Source organism: Hemiscyllium ocellatum, chromosome 1, assembly GCF_020745735.1.
Source record: "Hemiscyllium ocellatum isolate sHemOce1 chromosome 1, sHemOce1.pat.X.cur, whole genome shotgun sequence".
In the NCBI taxonomy this organism is placed as follows: Eukaryota; Metazoa; Chordata; class Chondrichthyes; order Orectolobiformes; family Hemiscylliidae; genus Hemiscyllium; species Hemiscyllium ocellatum.
In genome coordinates, this window is record NC_083401.1 from 109,075,971 (window position 1) to 109,093,436 (window position 17,466).

Here is a 17,466-nt window from a genome sequence, read left to right on the forward strand (position 1 = left end):
ATAATGTGTAAGCTGTGGAATAAAGCCACAGCTCTCATGTCATCGAATGATACCACGTAGTGGTGGCATGTTCACCTCTTCTTTAACCAAAATATTTCCTCTTCAATGTTCCTCACTGTCATTAGCTGCTCGCTTCTTCCTCTGCACTATAATGCAAGCTAATGCACAGAGGATAACCTTTTGTAACTGAGTTCTCAACAACGTTTGTTCTAAGAAAGTAATATAACCCACACAGAGACTGGTAACTGTAACTCAGTGCTAAAGTCAGCACAGTACAAATATTCTTAATCTTAGCACCAGGCAGGTATCACAGTCTTAGAATACATTGTCTTTGCTGCAGAGAACAGGATCTATTCCCCTAACAATGCTATCCCCCATTGCTAGTATATTTCCCCCAGCTTTGACAAAGGGTCAGTTAGACTCGAAACGTCAGCTCTTTTCTCTCCTTACAGATGCTGCCAGGCCTGCTGAGATTTTCCAGCATTTTCTCTTTTAGTGTCCTTGTCCATATTGGGAACAAGAACCACAGTCCTGTGGTTGAGGCACCTTCAAACTGAAATTCTCCATCCCAATACCTACATCACTCATAATCATGCCATCCCATTCCTGAACATGGACTAAATTTGAAATAATTAATCTAAGGGGTGTGACTGATCAATGTGAGGTGACGCACATCAGGAATCTGGACGTGGCGTGCCGTTTACTGTCAGGCCTCTGGATTTCCTGCAGCATCAATGATGCAGCTGGAGTCATTACCTAGAATGACTGGCCGTGACATCATGATGGGAGCTGCTGCAGGACAGCCAGATATTCACTCTTTACACCCGGGGAGTCTCAGTGGAGCATTTCTGAACATAACAAGGAGGCGTCGCCCACCCCACCATCTCCATAACCTCAAAGATGGTGAAGTTGCCTCCTCGTAACAGAATACCCATTCATAGGAATGGTTATCGTTCCCCCAACCAAATCAAAGGCCTATGGCCCTGTAAGCTCAGCTATTTCCTTTAGTTGTTGAGGTGTGAGATACCACATTCCTACAGAAACAGGAAGTCTGCTTTGACATTGGCCATGTAAGCTGACATAGAAACACATCATGTAAAAGATTTAATACTACACACATTAATATTGGCAATTTTAAACCCTTTTTTGAGAGTTTATAGAATTACTTAAATTCTGTTCACTTGCAGTTTTAGTCACTGCAGACTTCCTGAATCCAGCATGGCATGGTGGCTCAGTGGTTAGCACTGCTGCCTCACAGTGCCAGGGACTTGAATTTGATTCCAGCCTTGGGTGACTATCTGTGTGGAGTTTACATATTCACCCTGTGTCTGTATGGGTTTCCTCGCACAGTCCAAAGATGTGCAAATTAGGTGAATTGTCCAAGCTAAATTGCCCATGGTGTTCAGAGATGTGTTGGTTAGGGCACATTGGTCAGGGGAAATGTAGAGTAATAGGGTAGGGTCGGTGTGGACTTGTTGGGCCAAAGGGCCTGTTTTCACACTGTAGGGATTCTAATTCCTCATTGCATAGTGAACTGTTGGACACTCTCTGCACTGAGTAGCTGCCCTGTTTCTCCCAGGGGGATTTGCCCTGATATGGTGTCATCCGGGTGAGATTAAAGCCAGGAGGATTTGATTCTGAGTCCTCCCTGGTTGATTGCAGGTGTAGTACGGTAGGTACCCCTTGATTCCTGATGGCTAGAGATTGGGCTTCACCAGGCCCCTATGGTTTGGGGGTGCTCTTTTCCTTCTCCCCTGTGGTGCTGTGCTTCATGTTTTGTAGGTGACCATCCCTCTACACGTCATTTGTTGTCAGAGGAGCTGCTGGTATGTCCATCAAGCAGCTGCCTCTTTCTGTTTAGTGTGGGACCATTGGGGATTATGCATTTTCCTTGTCTAGTTGTTTCTCACTGGTATCCGCTGGTATCCATTCTCCTACCTCCTTCGTTTCCTTCTCCTTCCTTGACTCAGCCTCTTCAGCTGGAGTTTGGATTAGTTGCTGTGTCTCCACATTGGCCACTTATTCCTCCTCTCCAACCTGCCCCTCCTTCTGGGTGCCACTCATTTCATTTTTCTCACTGGAGGGTAACATTCCACTTACCTTTGAGGGTCCACAGCTTGCGTTGCCACTTCCGGCCACCTGAGTGCATATGGTGCCCTTTTCTCATTGGAACGGCAAAGGATGAGGGGTGACTTGTTGGAGGTGTATAAGATGATCAGGGGAATAGATAGACTAGACAGTCAGAGACTTTTCCTCCAGGTACAACAGAGTGTTACAAGGGGACACAAATTTAAGGTGAAGGGTGGAAGGTATGGGGGGATGTCAGGGGTAGGTTCTTTACCCAGAGAGTGGTGGGGCATGGAATGCACTGCCTGTGGGAGTGGCAGAGTCAGAATCATTGGTGACCTTTAAGCAGCAATTGGATAGTTACGTGGATAGGTGCTTAAGCTAGGACAAATGTTCGGCACAACATCGTGGGCCAAAGGGCCTGTTCTGTGCTGTATTGTTCTATGTTCTATGTTCTAATTTAGCATGGTCAATTCACCTGACCTGCACATCTTTGGACAGTGGGAGGAAATCCTCACAGACACGGGGAGAATGTGCAAACTCCACACAGTCGCCCGAGTCTGGAATCAAACCTGGGTCCCTGGTGCTGTGAGGCAACACTGCAAACCATTGAGCCACCGTGCCACTCTTTGGTAGGATGAAACATGTTGCTTTCACTCTGTAATTGTTTCAGTGAAACCTCACAACCTTTAAAATGCACTTGGTTAATCACATGAAATGTCATAACATTCAAGGCCGGGGCCAATGCTGGAAAATGGGACTGGTGTACCACTAGAGTAAAAACCAAAAGCATTGCGGATGCTGGAACTCAGATGCAAAAACAGAATTACTGGAAAAACACAGCATGTCTGGCAGTATCCATAGACAGAAATCAGAATTAACAATTTGGGTCCAGTGACCCTTCCTCAGAACTAATGATAGCTAGGAAAAGGTTGTTTTTATTGCAGAAGATAGGTTGAGGAAAGGGGTTAAGGAGTAAATGATATCCAGGTTCCTTACCCTAACATCAACATTTAAAACTTAAAAATCACACAACACCAAGTTATAGCCCAACAGGTTTATTTGGAAGCACTAGCTCTCATGACCTAGTGTTGTGTGATTTTTAAAAAAATTTTGTCCACCCCAATCCAATATCATCACCTCCAAACCTCAGGAATTGTTATCACTGAAGTTTCCTACAGTTAAGATAGACCATGGGGCTGTTCTTCATTAGAGTGAAGTACAACTGGTAATGGCTTAACCTGAGGATCACCCTATCACAGGTAAGAGAAGAGGGTGAGCAGGAGAGTGGTTCTTGATAACTTTAGCTATTGCTGGAACTGAACCCCTGCTATTGGCATCACTCGATACTATAAACCAGCTGTCCAGCCAACTGAGCTAACTAACCAATAAATTGGCACTGCTTAACTGAGTTGAAGCAGTTTTTTTTAACCAGTTTCCATTTCTCAGCCTCCCTGAACATCAATGAGAAGGTGGTGAAATTGCTACTCATTCTTTACAGAGTAGGTATATGAAACTCAGTTAGTCAGCTTCATCCTACACTTAATATAGCTGCCAAACTTTCTATCATTGTTTCTTTTGAACCTTAGTTTATTTGTCAGACTTACTTCAAATAAATATGCAGCTGGCAAACCTCTCCCAGTCTGTCAGTACATTAAAACTGCTTTCTGTCATCTTAGTGCCGTTCAGCAACAATTAAGCATTTATTTCCCACATCTTACTTCAGGCATTCACTGGTATTTATGAAACATTTATATCTACCTCAGGGTCAGAAAGATAAATGTTCATAAAGGTAAATTATTGATTGCATGTACAGTGTTTCTGGCAGAGTGTGTCCAGACAGAAAACAAATTCACTGATACTCAAAAGGTTTTTCTACTCAACCAGTTCAAAGATGATATTAGCCTTCTCCATATAACAATTTTGTTTGCCTGTGTAATGTTATATTATAGTCATGGAAGTTTGCATCTACATATGTTATGTTATCACCAGTTCATTTCCCTTTGTTTTTCCCTTCTTTTAAACCTGACAGTACATCTATTGTATGAATTGGTAGTCAGACATACTGGAATCCAGGTGAAGTGATGTGTCATTAATGAAACCATCTATCATATTGAGAGAAGCATAAGAAGTCTGCTTTTATCAAACACACACCAGGGAACCCCTTACTTCTTAAGGGCGCTCAAAAATTAAAATTTCAAATGTATCTGAATTTCTGACATGTTTCAAATGTGCCAAGATGTCTGCTAGTAGCCTAAGGTTGAAAAGTTATCTTATTATTTATTTAAAGCCAAACTGAAATACCCATCAAATGAGGATTTCTGCTTTACTGGAATCCCACTGAGAGATGAGAGGTCTATTGGATGGGCTTTTGTTATCAATGATCTTGGAAAACTCCCTAACATCTGGTTGTTACAGATTAGTGTACTCCCTTTTTTTGATTCATTCATGGAACATGGATGCTGCTGGCTGGGTCAGCATTTATTGCCCATCCCTGGCTTGTGATGATTGTTGCCAATCAAGTGGTTGGTGGATCTCTGGCCCTAACAGCACCAAGGGGAGTGGATACCACTATTGGACTGCGCATGTTCCCATACAAAAGAAGTCAGGTAAATTTGGAAGCTATTCCATTATGGCAAAGATTCAGACTACAGCATACATTTAAGACAGGGAGACAGTGAGGTCAACAGATGTTGGAGATCAGAGTTGAGAGTGTGTTGCTGGAAAAGCACAGCAGCTCAGGCAGCATCTGAGGAACAGGAAAATCGTCGTTTCGGGCCTGAGCCCTTCATCAAGAATGGCTTTTCTAGCAACACACTCTCATACCTTTAAGACAGTCACTTTTTCTGTAACTGAGTCAGTACTGTCAATCAGCTAGGTGTATACAATGCACAGTGACATCAGTAAACACACAACGATGACTATTTGTGTAATTATGAAATGTTGCAGCCATATAAATGCTTGATATTGCTAATAACTGTAGACACATGATCTCTACAAGAATTCTGCATTCTGTGGTACTTGCTACATGGATTGACATATACATATCACAAACTGCATCTGCAGTAGCTCTGGGACCAGGCTGATCTGGCCAATTTGGAGAGGTTCAGGACTGGCAGCGTTAGGATAGAGGAAATGTGAGAAAGGTTACTTTGACTGGGACCTGACTTACACACAAGGTGCTGAAACAGGAGGCTTCATTGGCCTTGCCCAATCTTGGTGATCAAACACCCGGCCTCCCTCATTACAGGAAAAATCTCAGCAGTAGGGAAGGAGGCCTTCACGTGGCCCTTAATTGAACAATGAAGTGGCTCAGTTAGGCTGCAAGGGAATGGGTCACCTAACATCTCCTCTGTTAGGGGTAAAAAACACACGGCTGGGGAGGCTGGAGACAAGAATTTGAAATATAGGTCCAAATTGTAACATGCTTTTCCCCCTACCATCGTACACCTTAGGCATAATAACAAAAAACAAATAAAATTACAGCACAGAAACAGACCCTTCAGCACTCTAACTTATGCCGATCCAGATCCTCTATCTAAACCTGTCGCCTAATTTCCAAGGAATTGTATTAGAACATAGAACATAGAACATAGAACAATACTGCACAGAACAGGCCCTTTCGCCCATGATGTTGTGCCGAACATTTGTCCTAGCTTAAGCACCTATCCATGTACCTATCCAATTGCCGCTTAAAGATCACCAATGATTCTGACTCTGCCACTCCCACAGGCAGTGCATTCCATGCCCCCATCACTCTCTGGGTAAAGAACCTACCCCTGACATCCCCCCTATACCTTCCACCCTTCACCTTAAATTTATGTCCCCTTGTAACACTTTGTTGTACCTGGGGAAAAAGTCTCTGACTGTCTATCTATTCCCTGAACATCTTATAAACCTCTATCAAGTCACCCCTCATCCTTCGCTGTTCCAATGAGAAAAGGCCTAGACTTTTGTATTCCTCTGCTCCCTGCCCATTCATGTATCTGTCTAGATACATCTTAAATGACACTATCGCGCTGCCTCTACCTCCTCCGCTGGCAATGCATTCCAGGCACCAACCAATCTCTGCGTAAAGAACTTGCTGTACATATCTCCCTTAAACATTTCCCCCTTCACAATGACCTCTAGTAATTGACTCCACCATTCTGGGATAAAGTTTCTTGCTATCCATCCTGTCTACATCTCTCATGATTTTGTAGACCTCAACCAGGTCTCCCCTCAAACTCCATCTTTCTAATGAAAATAATCCTAATCTATTCAACTTCTCTTCATAGCTAGCACATTCCATACCAGGCAACATCCTAGTCAACCTCCTCTGCAACCTCTCCAAAGCATCCACATCCTTTTGTTAATGTAATGACCAGAATTGTATGCAGTATTTCAAATGTGGCTGAACCAAAGTCCTATACAGCTGTAACATGACCTGCCAACTCTTGTACTCAATACCCCATTTAATGAGGGAAAACATGCTGTATGCCTTCTTTACCACTCTATCATCCTGTGTTGCTACCTTCAGGGAACAATGGACCTGAACACTCAGCTGTCTCTGTTCATCAATTTTCCCCAAGGATTTATATTTAGTGTATAGTTCACACTTGAATTAGATCTTTCAAAATGCATCACCTCACATTTGCCCAGATGAAATGCCATCTGCCACTTCTCTGCCTAACTCTCCAATCTCTCTATATTCTACTGTATTCCCTGACAGTCCTCTTCACTATCTGCTACTCCATCAATCTTCGTGTCATCTGCAAACTTGCCAACCAGATCATCCTCCAGATCATTTATGTATATCACAAACAACAGTGGTTTCAGTACAGATCCCTGTGGAACATCACTGATCACAGTTCTTCAGTTTGAGAAATTCCCTCCCACTACTACTCTCTGCCTCCTATTGCCCAGCCAGCTCTCTATCCATCTCACTAAGACCCTGGACCCTATGTGACTTCACTTTCTCTATCAGCCTACCATGGGGAACTTTATCAAATGCCTGACTGAAGTCCATTTATATGACATTTACTGCTCTTCCCTCATCAATCAACTTCCTCAAAGAATTCTATTAAGTTGGTAAGACCTAACATTCCCTGCCTATCACTGATAAGCCCATTTTCTTCCCAATGTAAATAGATCCTATTCCTCAGTTTCTTCTGATTAAAAAAAACCTCTCTGTATCATAAGCAAATTATGGGATTGTGTTCCTCATAGCTAAATCTAAATTCTCTATTTAAACTGAGTGTGAAAGTCAACCCAGCAGTGACACTTTAAGTGCATGACTTCCTACCTTTTTGCAATTCAATAAACAGCTGTTTGCCCTAATTCCTTCTGACAGCCACACAACTTCCAATTCATAAAACAAAAAAACAAAGAACTGTGGAAGCTGGAAATCTGAAACAAACACAGACATTGCTGAAAAAACTCAGAAGGCCTGGCAACATCTGTGTAGAGTAAGCAGAGTCAATGCTTCGGGTGCGGTGACCCTTCTTCAGAAACTCTGCTTTCTGTTGTGGCTCTGTTTGCCGAGCTGGGAGTTTTTGTTGCAAACGTTGCGTCCCCTTTCTAGGTGACTTCCTCAGTGCTTGGGGGCCTCCTGTGAAGCGCTTCTGTCATGTTTCCTTCGGCATTTATAGTGGTTTGTCTCTGCCGCTTCCGGTTGTCAGTTGCTGTCTGCTGCAGTGGCCGGTATATTGGGTCCAGGTCGATGTGTTTGTTGATAGAATCAGTGGATGAGTGCCATGCCTCTAGGAATTCCCTGGCTGTTCTCTGTTTGGCTTGTCCTATAATAGTAGTGTTGTCCAATTCAAACTCATGATGCTTGTTATCTGCGTGTGTGGCTACTAAGGATAGCTGGTCAAGCCAACGTCTTCTCCCAAAGGGTTGTGAATCTCTGGAATCCCCTGCCTAGTGAAGCAGCTGAGGCTAACCTGTTGAATGTTTTAAAGGTTAGCATGTAGGTACAGCAGGTAGTGAAGAAGGCTAATAGCATGCTGGCCTTCATAACAAGAAGGATTGAGTATAGAAGCAAAGAGGTTCTTCTGCAGCTCACCAATAGGACAAACAACACACTGAGGAATCTACAAGAAAATGGACAGATAACCAGGTTTGACCTACAAAGAATGAAACCTGAAAGCAGCAACACCCCCAGATTCTATGGACTACCTAAAGTACAAAAACCAGACATCCCACTCAGACCCATAGTATCACTCCCAGGGACACCATCACACAAACTGGCTAAAGAGCTACAGCAGAAACTGAAACACCTGATCAGCGGATCCAGACACTCTATACAGTCAACACAAGAATTCTTGGACATCATCAGAAATATACACATAAACAAGGAAGAAACCATGATCTCATTCGATGTAACGGCACAGTTCACATCTATCGACAAAACCCTAACCAGAGAAACAATATCCTACCTGCTGGACATACAGAACAGACAACAGGACATTGAACTTATTAACAAAGGCGGCATACTTAAACTACTGGACCTGTGCTTCACAACACACTTCACATTCAACAACCAGATATACGAACAAATCAACGGAACACCCATGGGCTCACCGATCTCTGGGCTCATAGCAGAAGCAGTAATGCAAAGGTTAGAACAAACAGTCTTATCACAAATACAACCCAAACTCTGGGTCAGATATGTGGACGACACCTTTATAATCATTAGAACACAGAAATAGAGAACACACACCAGATCATCAACGCCACACTCACAGGAATCCGATTCAAGAGAGAGGAAGAAAAGGACAACCAGCTCCCATTCCTAGATGTGATGGTACAGAGAACGCCACAAAGGTATACAGAAAAGCCACACACACAGACCAAGTCCTGAACTATGAAAGCAACCACCCCAACAAACACAAACAAAGTTGCATCAGGACACTATTCAAAAGGGCCACAACACATTGCAGTACACCAGAACTGCAAAAAGAGGAAGAAGAACGCCTATACAAGGTATTCACCAAAAACGGATACCCACGCAATTTCATCAATAGATGCCTAAGGAAAAGACAACGGAACGAGGACATGCCGCAACCCAAAGGACTAGCCACACTACCATATATCAGGAGCATTTCCGAACTGACAGCCAGATGCTGCGACCACTAGGACTCATAACAGCACACAAACCAACTGCCTCTCTCAGACAACAACTCACCAGAACGAAGGACCCGATACCCAGCATGAGCAAAACCAACATAGTGTACAAAATCCCATGCAAGGACTGCACAAAATACTACATAGGACAAACAAGAAGACAGCTAACAACATGCATTCACGAACACTAACTAGCCACGAAACGACACGACTAGCTATCCTTAGTAGCCACACACACAGACAACAAACAACATGAATTCGACTGGGACAACACTACTATTATAGTGCAAAAAAGCCAAACACAGAACATCCAAGGAATTCCTAGAGGCATGGCACTCATCCACTGATTCTATCAACAGACACATCGACCTGGACCCAATTTACCGGCTGCTGCAGCGGACAGCAACTGACAACCGGAAGCGGCAGAGACAAACCACTATAAATGCTTAGGAAACATGACAGAAGTGCTTCACAGGAGGCCCCCAAGCACTGAGGAAGTCACCTAGAAAGGGGACGAAACGTTTGCAACAAAAACTCCCAGCTCGGCGAACAGAACCACAACAACGAGCACCAGAGCTACAATTCTGCTTTCTCTCCACAGGTGTTGCCAGACCTTCTGTCTTTGTCTAGCAATTTATGTTTTTGCTTTCAACTTGCAATTCAGGTTGTTCTAATTCCTCTTCTGTCAGACTTGTGAAATTTTATGGCAATCACCTGAGGAAAAGTTTTATCAAGTACCTTTTGAGATTAATAGACTGGACAGACAAGGTGACAGACACAGTTTGGAGCATCAGTTAGTATACGTCTGGAGGAAAAATCCTGGAAGGGCTTTTGAGAGTTTTGATTATTAATGTCCTAAGATCTCAAACAGATAATTGGCTGAAAGTGTGAGTGCTGACAGATGAAGATGTAAACATTTGTTAATATAAAAATTGGCATAGAGTTTATAAGTAAAGAAATAGCAATAAATAAAAACAAAATATTAGTTTGAACACAATTAGAATGCTGTGTGCAATTGCTTCAAAAATAAGCACTAAGACGGAGGGAATATTCAGCAAGATGATGTGAATTCTTTTTAAATTTATTCTATTATAGGATGTGGCCATCAAGTGGTGATGAGATTCCAGCAGCCTGGCATAGAGGTCTTCCTTGTTGGCTTTCTTCAGCCCTGGAGAATGTGGGAACCACCTTTTTCTGAACCCAGGAACCATACATTGAACAAGATGGACTTAGTCTTAATTTTTTAAAAAAAATCTCTTTTTTTAAATCTCTGGCTTCTGTTAATAACATGGCTCTATGGTATGGTGACATAAATGCTTTTCACTGTTTTTTCTTGTAAAAAATACAATAAGTTCTGATTCTCTTCTATTCATTGGCAAGACCAGCATTTGTTGTTGCCCTGCCTTAAAGCCTTTTGAGAAGTTGATGGTGAGTCAAGGTGCCATTAGAATGGGAATGATGAAAGCTACATTTATACAGAAAGACTGGAGATGCAAGTCTTTTTTTTTAATGGAGCAGAGAAGATAAAGAGGATTTTTAAAAAAATGATGCTACAACTCGGCGAAGGGAGGTGGAATAGCTTCCCTACAATAGACAATAGACAATAGACAATAGGTGCAGGAGTAGGCCATTCTGCCCTTCGGGTCTGCATTACCATTCAATATGATATGGCTGATCATCCTTAATCAGTATCCTGTTCCTGCCTTATCTCCATAACCCTTGATTCCACTATCCTTGAGAGCTCTATCCAACACTTTCTTAAATGAATCCAGAGACTGGGCTTCCACTGCCCTCTGGGGCAGAGCATTCCACACAGCCACCACTCTCTGGGTGAAGAAGTTTCTCCTCATCTCTGTCCTAAATGGTTCTCTCCTTATTTTTAAGCTGTGTCCTCTGGTTCGACATTCACCCATCAGCGGAAACATGTTTCCTGCCTCCAGAACGTTTAATCCTTTAGTAATCTTATATGTCTCAATCAGATCCCCTCTCAGCCTTCTAAACACAAGGGTATACAAGCCCAGTCGCTCCAGTCTTTCAGCCTAAGGTAGTCCCACCATTCCAGGAATTGACCTCGTGAACCTATGCTGCACTTCCTCAATAGCCAGAATGTCTTTCCTCAAATTTGGAGACCACAACTGCACAGAGTACTTGAGGTGTGGTCTCACCAGGGCCCTGTACAGCTGCAGAAGAACCTCTTTGCTTCTATACTCAATCCCTCTTGTTATGAAGGCCAGCATGCTATTAGCCTTCTTCACTACCTGCTGTACCTGCATGCTTACCTATATTGACTGGTGCACAAGAACACCCAGATCTCTTTGTACTGCTCCTTTACCTAAATCGATTCCATTTAGGTAATAATCTGCCTTCCTGTTCTTGCCACCAAAGTGGATAACCATACAGTTATCCACATTAAACTACATCTGCCATACATCTGACCACTCACCTAAACTGTCCAGGTCACCCTGTAATCTCCTAACATCCTCGTCACATTTCACCCTGCCACCCAGCTTAGTATCATCAGCAAATTTGCTAATGTTATTACTAATACCATCTTCTATATCATTAACATATATTGTAAAAAGCTGCAGTCCCAGCACTGATCCCTGCGGTACCCCACTGGTCACTGCCTGCCATCGAAAATGGAGCTGTTTATCACTAATCTTTGTTTCCTATCAGCCAACCAACTTTCAATCCAAGTTAGTACTTTGCCCCCAATGCCATGCACCCTAATTTTGCTCACTAACCTCCTATGTGGGACTTTATCAAAAGCTTTCTGAAAGTCCAGATACACTACATCTACTGGATCTCCCTCATCCATCTTCAGAGTTACATCCTCAAAAAATTCCAGAAGATTAGTCAAGCATGATTTCCCCTTCATAAATCCACACTGACTCTGACCTATCCTGTTACTACTGTCGAGATGTGCCGTAATTTCATCCTTTATAATAGACTCCAGCATCTTTCCCATAACTGAGGTCAGACTAACTGGTCTAGAATTTCCTGCTTTCTCTCTCCCACCTTTCTTTAAAAGTGGTACAACATTAGCCACCCTCCAATCCGCAAGAACTGATCCAGAATCTATCGAACTCTGGAAAATAATCACCAACGCATCTACGATTTTTCGAGCCATCTCCTCCAGTACCCTGGGATGTAAACCATCAGGCCCCGGGGATTTATCAACCTTCAGACCTAACAGTCTCTCCAACACCAATTCCTGGCAAATATAAATTTCCTTAAGTTCACGTCCTTCAGCTACTGTTACCTCAGGGAAATTGCTTGTGTCTTCCCCAGTGAACACAGATCTGAAGTAACAATTCAATTCTTCTGCCATTTCTTTGTTCCCCGTAATATATTCCCCTGTTTCTGTCTTCAAGGGCCCAATTTTAGTCTGAACCACTTTTTTGCCTTTCACATACCTAAAAAAGCTTTTACTATCCTCCTTTATATTTTTCTGGAAAAGCACAGCAGGTCAGGCAGCATCCAAGGAGCAGGAGAATCAACGTTTTGGGCATGAGCCCTTCTTCAGGAATGCTTCCTGCTTCCTGAAGAAGGGCTCATGCCCGAAACGTCGATTCTCCTGCTCCTTGGATGCTGCCTGACCTGCTGCACTTTTCCAGCAACACATTTTTCAGCTCTGATCTCCAGCATCTGCAGTCCTCACTTTCTTCTTTATATTTTTGGCCGGTTTACCTTCATACCTCATTTTTTCTCTGCGTACTTCCTTCTTAGTAATCCTCTGTTGCTTTTTAAAAGCTTCCCAGTCCTCCGTTTTCCCACTTATCTTTGCTATGCTATACTTTTTCTCTTTTAATTTTATATTTTTCTTAACTTCCCTCATCAGCCACGGCACCCCATGCCTCCTCCTAGGATCTTTCTTCCTTTTTGGAATGAACTGATCCTGCACCTTCTGCATTATACACAGAACTATCCGCCATTGTTCCTCCACTGTCATCCCTGCTAAGGTATTGCACTATTGAACTTTGGCCAGCTCCTCCATCATGGCTTCATAGTTCCCTTTATTCAACAGAAGTATTGTCACTTCCGATTGTACCCTCTCCCTCTCAAATTGCAGATTGAAGCTTATTGTATTATGGTCACTACTTCCCAATGGCTCCTTCACTTCGAGGTCCCTGATCAATTCTGGTTCGTTGCACAATACCAGATCCAGAATTGCCTTCTCCCTGGTAGGCTCCAGCACCAGCTGTTCTAAGAATCCATCTTGGAGGCACTCCACAAAGTCTCTTTCTTGAGGTCCAATACCATCCTGATTCTCCCAGTTTACCTGCATGTTAAAATCCCCCATAACAACTGCAGTAACATTTTTGCAACAGGCCAATTTCAACTCCTGATTTAACTTACATTCGACATCCAGACTACTGTTTGGGGGCCTGTAGATAACTCCCAAGAGGATCTTTTTACTCTTAGAATTTTTCAGCTCTATCCACACTGACTCTACATCCCCTGATTCTAGGTCCCCCCGCGCAAGAGACTGAATATCATCCCTTACCAACATGGCCACCCCACCCTCTCTGCCCATCAGTCTGTCCTTACGAAATCACGTGTAGCCTTGAATAGTCATTTACCAGGCCCAGTCCACTTGAAGCCACATCTCAGTTATCCCCACAATATCGTATCTGCCAATTTCCAAAAGAGCCTCAAGCTCATCCATCTTATTTCTAATGCTATGTGCATTCATGTATCATATTTTTAATTTGTTACTGCCCTCACCCTTCCCATCAACTCCTATTTCATTCAACCTTACAGCATGATCCCTTTTTGAGTTTTCTGCCTCATTGATACAGTTGTCTTTCTTGACTTCCCTTGATTTCCTTCTTAAACAACCAGTTTGTCCCCCCCCCCACCCCAGCTACTAAGTTTAAACGTAGCTGTGTTGCAGTAGCAAACCTGCCTGCCAGAATGCTGGTTGCTAACCTATCCAGGTGCAGACCATCTTATATAATTTATGCTTACCACAAAACATACCCCAATGATCCAAGAATTTAAATCCTTGCTTCCTGCACCAGTTCCCCAGCCACACATTCAAGTCCATTATCTCCCTGTTTCTGGCCTCACCAGCCTGAGGAACTGGAAGCAAACCGGAGATAACCACCCTGGACGTTCTGCTTTTCAGCCTTCCTAGTTCTCCAAAGTCCCACTGTAGTAAGTTCGTCCTCTTCTTCCCGACATCATTTGTGCCGACATGTACCACCACTTCTGGCTCTTCACTTTTGTCCTTGAGGATGTCCTGCACTCTGTCTGTGATGTCTTTAACCCTGGCACCAGGAAGGCAACACACCATCCTTAAGTCCCGCCTGCTGCCACAAAAACCCCGGTCAGTTCCTCTCACTATGGAGTCCCCTATTACCACAGCTCTGTGCGATGTCCGACTCTTCCGCTCTGCCTCCACGCCAACCTTTGATTGACAGACCTGGTCGCCTTGCGGATTGGCAGTGTCATCTGTCTCTATTGTTCCAAAAGATTCAACTTGTTCCTGACAGGTACTTCCCCCGGGGTCTCTTGCACCTGTCTCCTCACTGCCTTCCTCATCGTCTGCTCTCTTCTGCTCTTCCTTCCAGCTTCCAAACAAGCTGGGCAAAAACATTAAAAGGTTCATATAGGTTACAAAAATATAGCGCATGCTATTGAAACCTATGCAGCCAAGATCAGATTAAAAACAGATGGAGTCAAATTTGGACAAATGTTAATTCATGACAGGTAAAGGTAAGGTTGATCTGGTCCTAACTGACCATAGGGCTGTTCTCTCTCATTAGGGACAGATGACTGATGGTGGTTTAACCTGAGGGTCACCATGCCTTATGCGAGGGGAAAGACTGAGAAGGGGAGTCCTTCATTGTAACCTCAGCCAGTGCTGGAAAGCGTTGATTCATAGTTTAAAGCTGGTAGTCTAATACTGCAGAATTCACGAAGTCTTGATTTTCCAATGACATAATGCTTCAATGTACAGTTGCAATGGCCATCATATTTTGGAGACTTTACTGTAGAAATTTAGAGTCAAGAACGTGGCGCTGGAAAAGCACAGCAGGTTAGATAGCATCCGAGGAGCAGGAAAATTGACGTTTCGGCCAAAAAGCCCTTCATCAGGAACTTAGAAATTGTTTGCAGGGTTGTGGACACAAATCAAGATTCATCAAAGCTGAGCTGTTATGTTGAAGAGTCTCAGATTTGGGCATCTATGAGGTGCTGTGAGCAATTGGTTATAGCAGCAGAATTGTATTCAACTACAACATCTAACCTAATTGCCTGCATCCCACCGCACCACCCCCCCCCCGCCAACCCCCACATCCCGCCCAATCTATCCATACCATCAAACTGGGTTATCAATCCATGTTTAATGAAGAGCGCAGGAGGACATGCCGGGAGCAACAATAAGTGTACCCAGAAATGAACTGTCAACCTGTCAACAATACAACTTGCATTCCAAACAGCAGAAGCAGTATGCAGTAATTGATCCTACAAAAAATGCATCAGATTTGAGATCCAGTCTTGGCACATCCAGTTATGAATGGTGGTGGTTAATTAGACAACTTGCTGGAGAGGGATGCTCCATAAATATTCCACCTTTAATAAGGGGGATTGGGCTCAGGATTTCAATATAAAAGACAATGGTGAGATTTACATTTATCATCAGCCAGATATGCCATGCAGATGATCCATCTCATTCTCCTTTAAAGATTCCCAGCATCACAAATGCTAGTCTTCAGCCAATTCAATTCACTCACAAGAGCTATAACGAAAGATGAAGACACTCAAAACTGTCTTAGTACTGAAGACTCATGTTTGAAAATTAGCTCTTCTCCGAAAAAGACTGTTCCAGTATAACTTCACACTGGCCATCTCCCTGATATTATGAAAATGTGTGCAAATGTATCCTGCTCATTGACAAATGTGATCAAACTTATTACAATTAAGCAATGTAAGTATGGGTAGGCTGAGGAATTGTCTGTTCTTTTCCTGCTTCTCATTTTTATATTTCAACATGTTTGTGTGACCTCTTCCAGTGTTATACACTCCAAGCATCCTACCCCATGCTTAACAGCAAAATACTGTACATTTAATTAAATTTTGATATGCTGCACCTTGATGTATCAAATACAGCAGTATACTAAAGCTTCACATAGTTCCTGGTACCGGCAGGAAACTCAGTTCAACTTTACTTTGATATATCACAAACTTGTTCCATCAACCTCGTTTTTGATCATTTCACTCAGCTGTGCTGTTCAACTCTTGGAGTGAATCCACTTTTCTGAATTCCTCATGTCAGTCTCTGTTATCTCAGATGTTTGTATTTCCAACTCATATCATACCCTATTGTGTGTGATTCATCTGATTTACAGGTTACAGTTTATGACATTACGATGATATAGACTCATGCTTTATCCTGAGCATTTGTGTGTTTCACTTTTCTCCAAAGACAGAGAAAACAAGGTCAGGTACTCATCTTTAAGATGTCTTATTTTCAGCATGTGACTACAAAGTTATGATTGGATTCAGTTATTTCAATCAGTAGAATTTGTCTTTGTTTAATAATACATAATAATGAGCGTGCTCTGATTGCCTGCATCTGGGCCTTTTTGTTTGACAGAATGATAAATCATTGTGCAGTTTGTGAAGGTTAAAGAATAAGCGTGGATTTGAATTTTTTATTGATTGTGCCGTTCCTGCTGGCATTTGACTGACCTTTTACTGATACACTCACAGCAGATTGGCCTTCAAATTGGTGATGTTTTGGGAATGATCCTCATGTCAGAGGCCCAAGGCCAAAATTGGATCCCAGATCTCACTAGAAGATAGCTTGGGAGCTACAGCACCAATTGGGCATCTCACCGATTCTGCATCACAATTTCTTCTCATGCCAACTCCTTATTGTGGAACCTGTCTCATCTTCCAACACTGATCTGGCTCATCGTAGTTGCTGTTGCCTCTTAAACGTATTTCCTTTACTGTAATTGCCATTCCAAAATTCCAAATAGGCTTCACTCACAGTGCCCACATAATACATCCTCTGCTGCTTACGCAAGTATATCAAAGGAATCCAAAACACAGAAAATGTTATAGAAACTCAAAAGGTCTGGAAACACCTGTGAGGAGACATTTAATGTTTTGAGATCAGTCTGACTCTTCTTCAGAACTGCATGTAATGACATGATGCCAATGGAATAAATAGTAAAAATTAAAGAATAATAGTTAAAGAATTCTTGCCTTATGATCTTTGGACATCTGTATGTTCAAATCTCACTTTACATTTTTTGGTGTGGTTGGCAGGACTCCAAA